Below are 12,500 nucleotides of genomic sequence, written 5' to 3'. Positions count from 1 at the left end.
TAGCGTCGCTTACAAAAATGAAATCCCGGCCCCCCGACCCCCGGGACATAGCGGGGATTTAACGCGGCCATAGGCTTCAAATCTGTAAATAACGTTATCTCAGCTGGTTGTGATGTCTTTTTTTTTTTTTTTACCTAAGAAAAAACCAGCACAAAGTAATTTCCATTCAAATATTGCCTAGCCATTTAGCGTTGGTACGAAATGCGTACAAAGAACCGTTGTTATTTAAGTATTAACCGTGGTTCAATAAAACTACGGCTATGACCAATGTATCTTTGACTATGTTTCTTCTCTCTCCTTCTGTAATCATAAACACCAGTAACGCAGTAAAGGTGACCAACAAGATGAGACAAGACAAGATGATTTATTTAACTCAGCTCAGTTTTACATGACATAGGTGGGATTTACATAGGTAACAAAAACAGAGTTCAACTAAGGAAAGTAAAATTATAACAACAAAATAGAGAGCGAGTTGGGATCATCCAAATAGTAGGGCTAATTTAGTGGATGACCCCAGAAACAAAATACAATTACAAACAAAATTAAGAATATATTTTTTATAAAAAGTATTTCTTCATGCGGCAAAGCAAGTAATTAATTAGAATAATAATTAAGTATAGTGGTCTTAAGGGTTTTAAGAAATATTCTAAGAGAACTTGTATCGATATACTTTGATGTAGGCAAGGAATTCCAAAGGGATTGGGTGGTATTAACCGAGGCTACATAAAGGTTTCGAGTGCTCGCTTGAAAAGGAATAGAAGGCATCGTGGATGAGATTCGTTTTCGACTTAGATAGTGCTTAGGGCGCTTCGTTTTACAGATTTGATGTGCTTCCTTTTCGACTTACGGGAAGGAAGAAAACAGCTCCTAAAGATATATGAATTAAACCCTACTTAATAGCACTTTTAACGTATTCTGACTTTAATGATTCATTACCTGATTGTGTTACAAAAATTAGTTTATTATGAACGAAAGTATACACGGTTATGATACGCAAGCAGCCTTTGATTTACCTACTGATTACAGCAGGGCAATTTATGTGGAAATTCTCGTTGCAATATCGGGGGCACAAAAATGGAATAATTTTACCAAATGGTTTAGTGAATTTCAAATCGTTCAGGCTGTGTTTAAAAAGTCTATTCATATGTAATATAAAACCAACCGCATTGCGAATAATTAGCTAGCATGCATGCATGGAGAGGGGAGAGGGGAGAGCAAGAGGTCCGTTTGCGGTGTTTTGCCTTCCGGTCATTTCAGTTCTTAACGTGTTTTGGTTATTTGGATTTCCTTATGCATGAAAACTGACATTTAATGTGAATCGGGCATTTTTTTTTTTCTTTTTAAATTCTGGCTTGTTATTGACTCAAAAATAATAATAATAATAATAATAATAATAATAATAATAATAATAATAATAATAATAATAATAATAATAATAATAGCCAAAAACAATTTTTAAAATTTCCAGCATTTATCTGGCAAAATATAGGTTAAAAAAGATGAATTTCAGCTAGCACGTAAATTTTTACAATCGTGCCGATTTTGTCACTTGTGGACACAACTGATTAAACAACCCGTTTACCTTTTGAGACTGTTAATAAATCAGCTTTCAAAACAAATGAGCCAAACGCATCAACAATTCTTGCCATATTATGGGCGATCGAAAGAAAACTCTCAAGCTTACAGCTGTTGTAATCAATCCTAGTTTTAAAATGAACTTATTGGACTGATCCCACGCGGCCGTTTTATCGGGTAATATACTTTGTTTGAAGGGTGAAACAAACTTACATGATCTGCTATGTTACTTCACTTGGACTAAGAAGCAAATTGCTTCGATGGAAATTATAAATTTTGATTTCCTTTCCATCGCAAAAACCTTTAAATGAATTTTAAAGTATTTCGTTAATTTGCAACATAACTTGCAAACCAAGACTTTCTTTGGCCACTAAAACTAGTCCAATTTATTTCGAATTGATTTTAGTTTGAACTCCGCCACTTTTTTTAGATGCAACAAATTGATTTACACATGTGTACAGTCAATTTTTCCGACTGAATCTTCCATGCCTTCTTTAGTGCTTACCATTCATCTAGAGAGTGATACTCGGTATTCATTATTCATAACTTCTTAAAATTCTTGAAAATTCTAATTTTTATTTTCAGAATTGTTTTAGCTACTGAATCTTTCAAAAATTTCTAGCTCTGTATTCACAATAAATATTTATATGAATAAGGAGATTATTTTAAAAAAATTGGTCTCTTGAGATTTGTTGTACTTTATCGAGCCCAAGCATTTTTGACAATAGCCTCAGGTTGTAAGGACAGTCTCTATTCAGAAACAAAACTTGGTAAGTTGAACAATTGAGAAGTTTTACCTTTCATGTTACGAATGAAAAATATCGTGTAAGAGCATTGGAAATGCTTAGCTTTCATCTTTGTTTAAATTAACAGTTTCTGAGTCAGAAAAGGAGCTCTTCAGTTGCCAAAAGGTTAAAACTCGATAATTAGAAAAGTTTTGCCTTCATGTTGTTTCTTGAACCGTTCCCCTTGGACGTTATAACTTCTCCGAGTGAATTTTTATCCTGCGAATGCCTTTCCATTTTTAGATTTTCAGGGGCAATTAAATAACATAAGCAAACCAAAAACTAAAAGGAAAGCAAACGATGAAATAACGAGTTGTTTGTGCTCTATCCTTCTAGCGCACTTGGACTATTCGCAAATTTATATTACCAAAACTGCAGCGTAAAACATTTCATGGAAAGTTCGTCCCTTACGAAGCGTGATAAAAGTGAGGGATCACGCTATTACTTTGAAACGGACCTGTCCCTTTCTAATTTTGTGGATGATATAAAAGACGTCATGCACTTTTTCCATAATTAAATCACTATTTTAACCTAAAGTACTTTGTCATTATTTAGCGTCCATAGCACCGGCAACTGTTTAGGTGATGTCCTTGGTGTTTCGCCGCCATGACAAAAACAATTAATTGGAAAAAGAGGAGGAGAGCATCACAAAAATTTCTGATCTCTGAAAGATTGAAAAACCAGGCTCTCATCGCACGTCATTTTCTATAACTCTATCACATATTATAGCTATCGAAATAAAAAAAAATACACTGTCAAATTAAAATTAAGAACTATCATGATATATTCATAAAAGACGTGAAGCAATATCATGTACGAAATTGTCATTTCACGAACGATTATTTTGAAAATCTTCGTTTACTGGTAACAGGACCAAAGCGCGACTAAAAAAAAAGATCCATTTCTTATTAAAGTTAAAGTACTATCTAGAATGATAAAAAAGAATTATAAGAAACAGAATGTGATTCAAAATGAACGTAATTTAAGGAGAAAACGATTTTTTACTAACTGTTATCAATATGATACCAATATAAGTAGTTTCCGCTCGAGAGCAGACTCATTTCCAGTCCTTACGTTTTTATTATTGAAAAAAAAAAAAAAAAAAAAAAAAAAAAAAGAAAAGCTAGCGAGCTATCTCGTCGTGATTTTAGCAAGCTCTTCTAGCGACTGATCGAGAACTGACGATGTTAATTCATACAAGAAGATAGACGAAGTACAAATCAATTACTCTAAGAAGCATTAGAGCGGCCAGGAAAAACATTTAATATCTTAACCGCTCCAGAGTTCTTGCAAGGAACAAGGGCACAGGATGCGTTTGTCAAAACACCGAGGGAAGATCGTGAAATTGCTTGCGTAGTAAACAAAGAAACACTCACCCGAGAAATCGTTGAAAAGCTTTTCCAGTCTGTTCAGCTCGGCCTGGCTGACACAAAAAAATCCTTCGCAGCTTCAAAATACTGTTTGCTTTTAGCTTAACCTTTTGAGGCCAGAAATTTGTGGAACAGTTTTGCCAGAGTGGTTGGCGCACCAGTAACCGAGTACTCAATTATTAATTTGATGCAAAACGCTCTCGATTTCATAGTTGAACAAGGCTGCCGCTTTCAATAATGCCGGTCCGCGGGTAAAATCTGAAAATGATAAAAGTTTCTTTTTTTTTTTTTTTTTGACAAATAAAGATCGCCTCCAGTTCTTCTGCTATAAACCTGTGTTTTGTTATCAATGTGTTGAATAAGTGTTATGAGTGTGTGGAATAATAAAACAATTATCATAACATAAAATAACATAATATTTTATTCAGGAAATCAACGAAAAAATAAAATAAAAACCGCTTCCTGAAAGTTGAAATAGTGATGTTAGCCCTATGTAAAACAATTTCCCCAAATAAACATTCTAAAATCTAAATATAAATGCGCGCCTTTTTTTATGATAATGAAAAGTAAATTAATTTATAGGATGAGAAAAACCTGTCCGAATAAAGGAAATTTCATGTCTCAAGCCCATGGAATGCGATGGACTTGAAAATGTTTCGAATCTTGTTAATACATGAAGCGAAAAAAATTTTAAAGCTGGAATCGACTTTTGCTGTTTTGTACCGCTAACCTCTACGAGCTCCTACCCCACTCTTTATGTCCACTATACGTTTTACATTAAAGCGAACAACTACAAATCAGTTCGTCAACTCTACTATTGGTTTTTCATTGATAGAACAGGATCGTCTATGTGAGTTGTTTGAGAACGATTACAGGATTCAGAAGAAAGGCAGAGGGCCAAATCGCCTAGTGTTGTATAGTTTTCAAGTAATTCTTGTTACACATCCTGTTCATGCTATCGTTGGTCAAGCAATCCTTTTTTTCTATGTGAAGATGATCGCTTTGGACTTGCGTAAGTAAGCATACATGAGTTGTCTGGCTAACAGAAATAAGCAAAGTTCAGCGTTATTGATCAATAATGAAGCATTGCTGTTTCCAGTCGAATGATTAGTTGTCTGGGTGCAACTCCACAAACCTTGAACACCATTTCGGTCCTTTTGGATTTGACATATACAGCCAAGCAAAATGTTAAAGGAAGGGAGGGGAGGGGAGAGGGGAGAGCAAGGGGTCTTCTTTGCTGTGTTCTGCCTTCCGGTCATTTTAGTTCTTACGGTGTTTCAGTAATTTGGATTTCTGACATTTCAATGTGAATCGGGCATTTTTTTTCTTTTTAAATTATGGCTTGTTATTGACTCAAAGATAATAACAATAATAAAAGCCAAAGGCACAATTTCTAAAATTTCCAGCATTTGTCTGGCAAAATATAGGTTAAGAAAGATGAATTTCAGTTAGCACGTAAATTTTTACAATCGTGCCGATTTTGTCACTTGTGGACACAACTGATTAAACAAACCGTCAGTACCTTTTGAGACTGTTAATAAATCAGCTTTCAAAACAAATGAGCCAAATGCATAAACAATTCTTGCCATATTCTGGGCGATCGAAAGAAAACTCTCAAGCTTAAAACTCTTGTAATCAATCCTAGTTTTAAAATGAACTTATTGGACTTATCCCACGCGGCCGTTTTATCGGGTAATATACTTTGTTTGAAAGGTGAAAGAAACTTACATGATCTGCTATGTTACTTCACTTGGACTAAGAAGCAAATTGCTTCGCTGGAAATTATAAATTTCGATTTCCTTTCCATCACAAAAACCTTAAAATGATTTTTAAAGTATTTCGTTAATTTGCAACATAACTTGCAAACCAAGACTTTCTTTGGGCACTAAAACTAGTCCAATTTATTTTCAATTGATTTTAGTTTGAATTCCCACACTTTTTTTAGATGCAACAAATTGATTTACACATGTGCACAGTCAATCTTTCCGACTGAATCTTCCATGCCTTCTCTAGTGCTTACCATTCATCTAGAGAGCGATACTAGGTATTCATTATTCATAACTTCTTAAAATTCTTGAAAATTCTAATTTTATTTTCAGAATCATTTTAGCTGCTGAATCTTTCAAAAATTTCTAACTCTGTATTCACAATAAATATTTATATGTTTAAGGAGATTATTAAAAAAAAAAAATGGTCTCTTGAAATCTGTTGTACTTTATCGAGCCCAAGCATTTTTGACAATAGCCTCAGGTTGTAAGGACAGTCTCTATTCAGAAACAAAACTTGGTAAGTTGAACAATTGAGAAGTTTTATCTTTCATGTTACGAATGAAAAATATCGTGTAAGAGCATTGGAAATGCTTAGCTTTCCTCTTTGTTTAAATTTACAGTTTCTGAGTCAGAAAAGGAGCTCTTTAGTTGCGAAAAGGTTAAAACTCGATAATTAGAAAAGTTTTGCCTTCATGTTGTTTCTTGAACCGTTCCGCTTGGACGTTATAACTTCTCCAAGCAATTAAATAACATAAGCAAACCAAAAACTAAAAGGAAAGCAAACGATGAAATAACGAGTTGTTTGCTCTATCCTTCTAGCGCACTTGGAGTATTCGCAATGATATATTTCCAAAACTGCAGCGTAACACATTTCATGGAAAGTTCGTCTCTTACGAAGCGTGATAAAACTGAGGGATCACGCTATTACTTTGAAACGGACCTGTCCCTTTCTAATTTTGTGGATAATATAAAAGACGTCATGCACTTTTTTCCAAAATTAAATCCCTAGTTTTAACCTAAAGTACTTTGTCATTATTTAGCGTCCATAGCACCGGCAACTGTTTAGGTGATGTCCTTGGTGTTTCGCCGCCATGACAAAAACGATTAATTGGAAAAAGAGGAGGAGAGCATGACAAAATTTCTGATCACTGAAAGATTGAAAAACCAGGCTCTTATTGCACGTCATTTTCTATAACTCTATCACATATTATAGCTATCGAAATAAAAAAAATACACTGTCAAATTAAAATTAAGAACTATCATGATATATTCATAAAAGACGTGAAGCAATATCATGTGCGAAATTGTCATTTCAAGAACGATTATTTTCAAAATCTTCGTTTACTGGTAACAGGACCAAACCGCGACTAAAAAAAAGATCAATTTCTTATAAAAGTTAAAGTACTATCTAGAAAGCTAAAGATGAATTATAAGAAACAGAATGTGATTCAAAATGAACGTAATTTAAGGAGAAAACGATTTTTTTACTAACTGTTATCAATATGATACCAATATAAGCAGTTTCCGCTCGAGAGCAGACTCATTTCCAGTCCTTACGTTTTTTTTATTGAAAAAAAAATAAAATAATAAGAAAAGCTAGCGAGCTATCTCGTCGTGATTTTAGCAAGCTCTTCTAGCGACTGATCGAGAACGATGTTTATTCAGACAAGAAGATAGACGAAGTACAATTTACTTTCTCTAAGAAGCATTAGAGCCGCCAGGAAAAACATTTAGTATCTTAACAGCTCCAGAGTTCTTGCAAGGAACAAGGGCACAAGATGCGTTTGTCAAAACACCGAGGGAAGATCGTGAAATTGCTTGCGTAGTAAACAAAGAAACACTCACCCGAGAAATCGTTGAAAAGCTTTTCCAGTCTGTTCAGCTCGGCCTGGCTGACACAAAAAATCCTTCGCATCTTCAAAATACTGTTTGCTTTTAGCTTAACCTTTTGAGGCCAGAAATTTGTGGAACAGTTTTGCCAGAGTGGTTGGCGCACCAGTAACCGAGTACTCAATTTTTAATTTGATGCAAAACGCTCTTGATTTCAAAGTCGAACAAGGCTGCCGCTTTCATTCATGCCGGTCCGCGGGGAAAATGATACAAGTTTCTGTTTTTTTTTTTTTTACAAATAAAGATCGCCTCCAGTTCTTCTGCTATAAACCTGTGTTTTGTTATCAATGTGTTGAATAAGTGTTATGAGTGTGTGGAATAATAAAACAATTATCATAACATAAAATAACATAATATTTTATTCAGGAAATCAACGAAAAATTAAAATAAAAACACTTCCTGAAAGTTGAAATAGTGATGTTAGCCCTATGTAAAACAATTTCCCCAAATAAACATTCTAAAATCTAAATATAAATGCGTGCCTTTATTTATGATCCTAAAAATTAAGTTATAGGATGACAAAAACCTGTCCGAATAAAGGAAATTTCATGTCTCAAACCCATGGAATGCGATGGACTTGAAAATGTTTCGAATCTTGTTAATACATGAAGCGAAAAAAACTTTAAGGCTTGAGTCGACTTTTGCTGTTTTGTACCGCTAACCTCTACGAGCTCCTACCCCACTCTTTATGTCCACTCTACGTTTTACATTAAAGCGAACAACTACAAATCAGTTCGTCAACTCTACAATTGGTTTTTCATTAATTGAACAGGATCGTCTATGTGAGTTGTTTGAGAACGATTACAGGATTCAGAAGAAAGGCAAGGGGCCAAATCGCATAGTGTTGTATGGTTTTCGAGTAATTCGTGTTACACATCCGTTCATGCTATCGCTGGTCAAGCAATCCTTTTTTTCTATGTGATGATCGCTTTGGACTTGCGTAAGTAACCATACATGAGTTGTCTGGCTAACACAAATAGGCAAAGTTCAGGGTTATTGATCAATAATGAAGCATTCCTGTTTCCAGTCGAAATTTTAGTTGTTTGTGCGCCACTCCACAAACCGTGAACACCATTTCGGTCCTTTTGGATTGTTCGTCAACAAGGACTAAATGTTAAGGAAGGGAGAGGATAGGAAGGGGATGAGAGGGCAAGGGGTCTTTGCTGTGTTCTGCCTTCCGGTCATTTCAGTTCTTCCGATGTTTCGGTTATTTGGATCTCATGGTGCCACATGAAACCTAGCATCTCGAAATTCGGGTTAGGTATTTCGTCAATTTTTTACTCGTTTTGAACCCAGAAAGAGAGTCAAAATCCAGTGTTTAAAGACTGTTCAGTATTTTTCTGGCAACATATAGGTTGACAAAAGATGAGTTTTTGCCCATACATTTTTACTATTGTGCCGATTTTATCACTTGTGGACACAACTGATTAAGCAAACCGTTTACCTTTAGAGACTGCTAATAAATCAGCTTTCAAAACATATTTGTCAAACGCATAAACAATTCTTCCCATATTCTGGGAGAAAGAAAACTCTTAAGCTAAGCTGTGATCAATCGTCGTTTTAAAATGAACTTATTCGAATAATTTTTAATTAAATCAAGTGATTCCACGCGACTGTTTTAATAGCTAACAAACTTTGTTTGGAGGATACCCAAACTTATTTGATCCACTATGTTAATTAGGGTCGCTTTGAAGAAGCAAAGCGGTCAGCAAAGGTTTAATTTTGGATTTCCTGATTTTCAAAAGCATTTTGAAATAAAATTGAAATGATTCATTTGCAAAATGTAATGTTTAAATGCCAGCAAGACCATTCGATCAAATAACTTGATTTCAGTCTCGACAGAACGTGTCATTAATTAAAAACGCCAGAATTGAATTTATTAGAATATAATAAAACCCCGCAATCCTAAATTCATTATTTTATGGTTCATTGTTACTTACTCTACATTATTTCAATTACATTCACTTGTTACCTAGTTAAACCAGATTAGCTTTGAAGTTCGATTTATCTTTTTATTATTAGAATAAATTCTTCATTATTACTTTAATTTTTACTATGACAATTGTATGAATTATTCACACTAAGGCCTTTCTCTTTGAACAGCTGCCTTAATCTGCCAAAGATCGCTAATTTGGTATTCAAAGTAAAGACGAATGTTAAACATAGACAGATTCAGAATAAAGTTTTTATTCCCGACTGGAACCCCCAGCAGTTAGGTCTATCACTCTTAGGAAACCGCACTTGGTAAGTTGAGAAATTAGAAGTTTTAAAATGCAAGACGTGTTTCCTTATTGCTGTGTACAGTCTTGATTCAGAAAAGCTAACCTACCAAAAATTATTCCAGAATATTTTTCAGTGTCAATGGGGTAAGAAAAGCAGAACAAAATTCACCTCTGTCTTTTTTAATTACGGAATAGTTAATGCTCCTTTATGTAGTGTCCTGAGCGGATCAAACTAAACAAATTCGCCTGCCATGCTTAAAAAGGTACAAGAAACAGTAGGGGTAGTAATACATTGTTTAAAAAAAATCATTTTTTTGTCCTTGGTAGCTGCCCCTGAAAAATAAAATAAAATAAAATAAAAATGGGACGGCATGCACTTCGCAAAAAATCGCTGACCAATATCTGAATGGTTTGAGACGCTACGATTTCATTGCCTTTCTTGAAAGTAAGGACTGCAGTATCACATGAAAGTGCCAAAGAAAAAGAAAGACAAGAAAAGAAATGAAGTCAGGTAGTTCGTCATTCCATATTATCATTGATATGTCAATAGAGTCTTGGACTAATTCATGGGCTAATGCATATCATAATGTACCTTTTTAGCTTGTAACTTTTAAAACAGTACTATTCTCACAAGCTTTAATCAACTCTTATTCACCTCATCAAGTTATACGCTCTCATCAACTGTTACGTATTCTCCAAGTGTGACTGAGCTAAGGAAAGTATCCGTGAAATGCGTCAATTAAAATTACTGCCAAATAGGTCAACCTAGAATTTAGAATTTGTGGCACGGAAAGCAAAAATAAACACTTGGATCATGAAAACCACGAAATTTCTTATTTCATTTTTGTTTTCGCTCAAGTGGAAAGGAAACGTCGTTTTGAAGGTCAAATTTTTTCCGCATTCTTTTAACAGCAACAAGACGCATATGTGCGTGAATTTGGGCTTCTTTCCTGGCACATCCAGGTGTAAACGCCAGAAAGTCGACATGATGATATCTCAGTTCTCTTTAGTTTACTGTTTTACAGCTCTAGCATAGTACAAGCAAGTATATTGTAAGCATTGTATATTCCTGGTCTAAATTTTACCCTCTGTCCGTTTTTTACGCCCGGTCGGTAGTCTACGTTTTACACTGACCGATTAAGTAATAAATTGTAGAAAATAATAAATGTTCTGACGGTAAAATCCGAACTGTTGGCTGTTGTATTCTCAGAAGAACTTGAAAATTTCGCAGAAATTCCATGGCCTGAATAATGATTTGAGATGTCCGCCAGCTCGTCGCCTGGATAAAACAAGAAATTGCACTCGAAACACAATTTCTTAGCCCATTTTTCGGATTTCCGCTGTCGAAACTGTTGAGTATTCCTTAGTAGTTGTTCTTTCGATTTACCATTCAGAAAAGGTGTGTTTTCCTTCGGAAAACACGAAAATCGGCTACTAAAAATTTACCCGTCCGGGGTCTTTGCGGTGTTCTGTCTTCCGGTCATTTCAGTTCTAACTTACAGTGTTTCGGTTATTTGGATCTTATAATGGCAAATGAAACCTAGCATTTCGAAATTCGGATTAGGTATTTTGTCAATTTCCGAATCGTTTTGGACCCGAAAAAGAGTCAAAAGCCAGTGCTTAAAGACAGTTCAGTATTTTTTTCTGGCAAATATAGGTTAACAAAAGATGAGTTTTTGCACGTAAATTTTACAATCGTGCTGATTTTGTCACTTGTAGACACAACTGATTAAGCAAACCGTTTACCTTTTGAGACTGTTAATAAATCAGCTTTCAAAACAAATGAACCAAATGCATAAACAATTCTTGCCATATTCTTGAAAAAAGAAAACTCACAAGCTAAGTAGTAAGCAATCCTCGGCTAGTTTTAAATTGGACTGATTCGAATAATTTAAATTAACTCAAGTGATTCCACGCAACCGCTTTAATGGGCAATAATAATGGTTTGCCCAAAGGATACTGAAGCTTATTTGATCTGCTGTGTTATTTCGCGTTGACTAAGAAGCAAATCGGTCTGCTTAGGTTTTAAGTCCTGGTTTCTTTCCCATCACTTAAACTAGTTCTATTTGCCAGTACTGAGTTACAAGATCTTGATGATGAGTTCCGTTCTTTTCGTGTACCGAAAAAAGGAGTTTGAATTGATTTTAGTGCTAACTCCACCACTCTTTTCAAATATGACCAATTCATTTCCACAAGTGTGCAGTCAACCTTTCCGACTATCTTCACTAGCGCTTACCGTGATTCATCTTTAAAAGAGTGATACTCAGTATTCATTGTTCATAATTTCTCACAATTTTTGCAGAATTTTGTCATCTGCTTTAATTTGCCAAGCACTGCCGCTTGCGTGTTGGGAAGGAAAGGAAAATTTTCCAAAATAACTGGTCTCTTCAGACATGTTGTACTAATTATCGACGCCAAATCTTATTGACAAACACCTCCGGTAGTTAGGAGAGTCTCTTTCAGAAAACAAAGCTTGGTCAGTTGAACGATTGAGAAGTTTCACTTTTTATGTTACGACTGAAACATATGGCGTAAGATTACCGGAAATGCTTGGCGTTGTTCTTGGTTTAAATCTACAGTTTCTGAGTCAGAGAAGGAGCTCTTCAGTTGCCGAAAGGTTAAAACTCGATAATTAGAAAAGTTTTGCTTTCCTATTGTTTCTTGAACCGTTCACATCAATGCTATAATTTCTCCAAGCCAATTTTTATCCTGCGAATTCCTTTCCACCTTTTGATTTTCAGGGGAAATTAACAAAAGAAAAAGGAAAGAAAACGATGAAATGACGAGTTGTTCGCGTATTAGTCTTCCAGCGCACTTGGACCATTTGCAATTTTACCAAAACAATTTGTGTTTTGGAGCCAATGCCCCCAGAAAATAACTTATCTATTA

General features: G+C 34.9%; 1 protein-coding gene across 1 annotated transcript in view; it reads left to right on the top strand.

The window, feature by feature from the left end:
- The first annotated feature begins 9,573 nt into the window (after positions 1-9,573).
- LOC146467332 (ladderlectin-like) overlaps positions 9,574-12,500 on the top strand; it is a 5,550-nt gene continuing 2,623 nt past the window's right edge. The window contains exon 1 of the mRNA XM_085126145.1: positions 9,574-9,633. The gene's annotated coding sequence lies outside the window, so the exon portion shown is untranslated. The remainder of the gene's footprint in view (positions 9,634-12,500) is intronic.

The sequence above is a fragment of the Pavona decussata genome, unplaced genomic scaffold, assembly GCF_977016875.1.
Source record: "Pavona decussata unplaced genomic scaffold, jaPavDecu1.1 SCAFFOLD_137, whole genome shotgun sequence".
In the NCBI taxonomy this organism is placed as follows: domain Eukaryota; kingdom Metazoa; phylum Cnidaria; class Anthozoa; order Scleractinia; family Agariciidae; genus Pavona; species Pavona decussata.
This window is presented reverse-complemented; position numbering and strand designations above follow the sequence as displayed.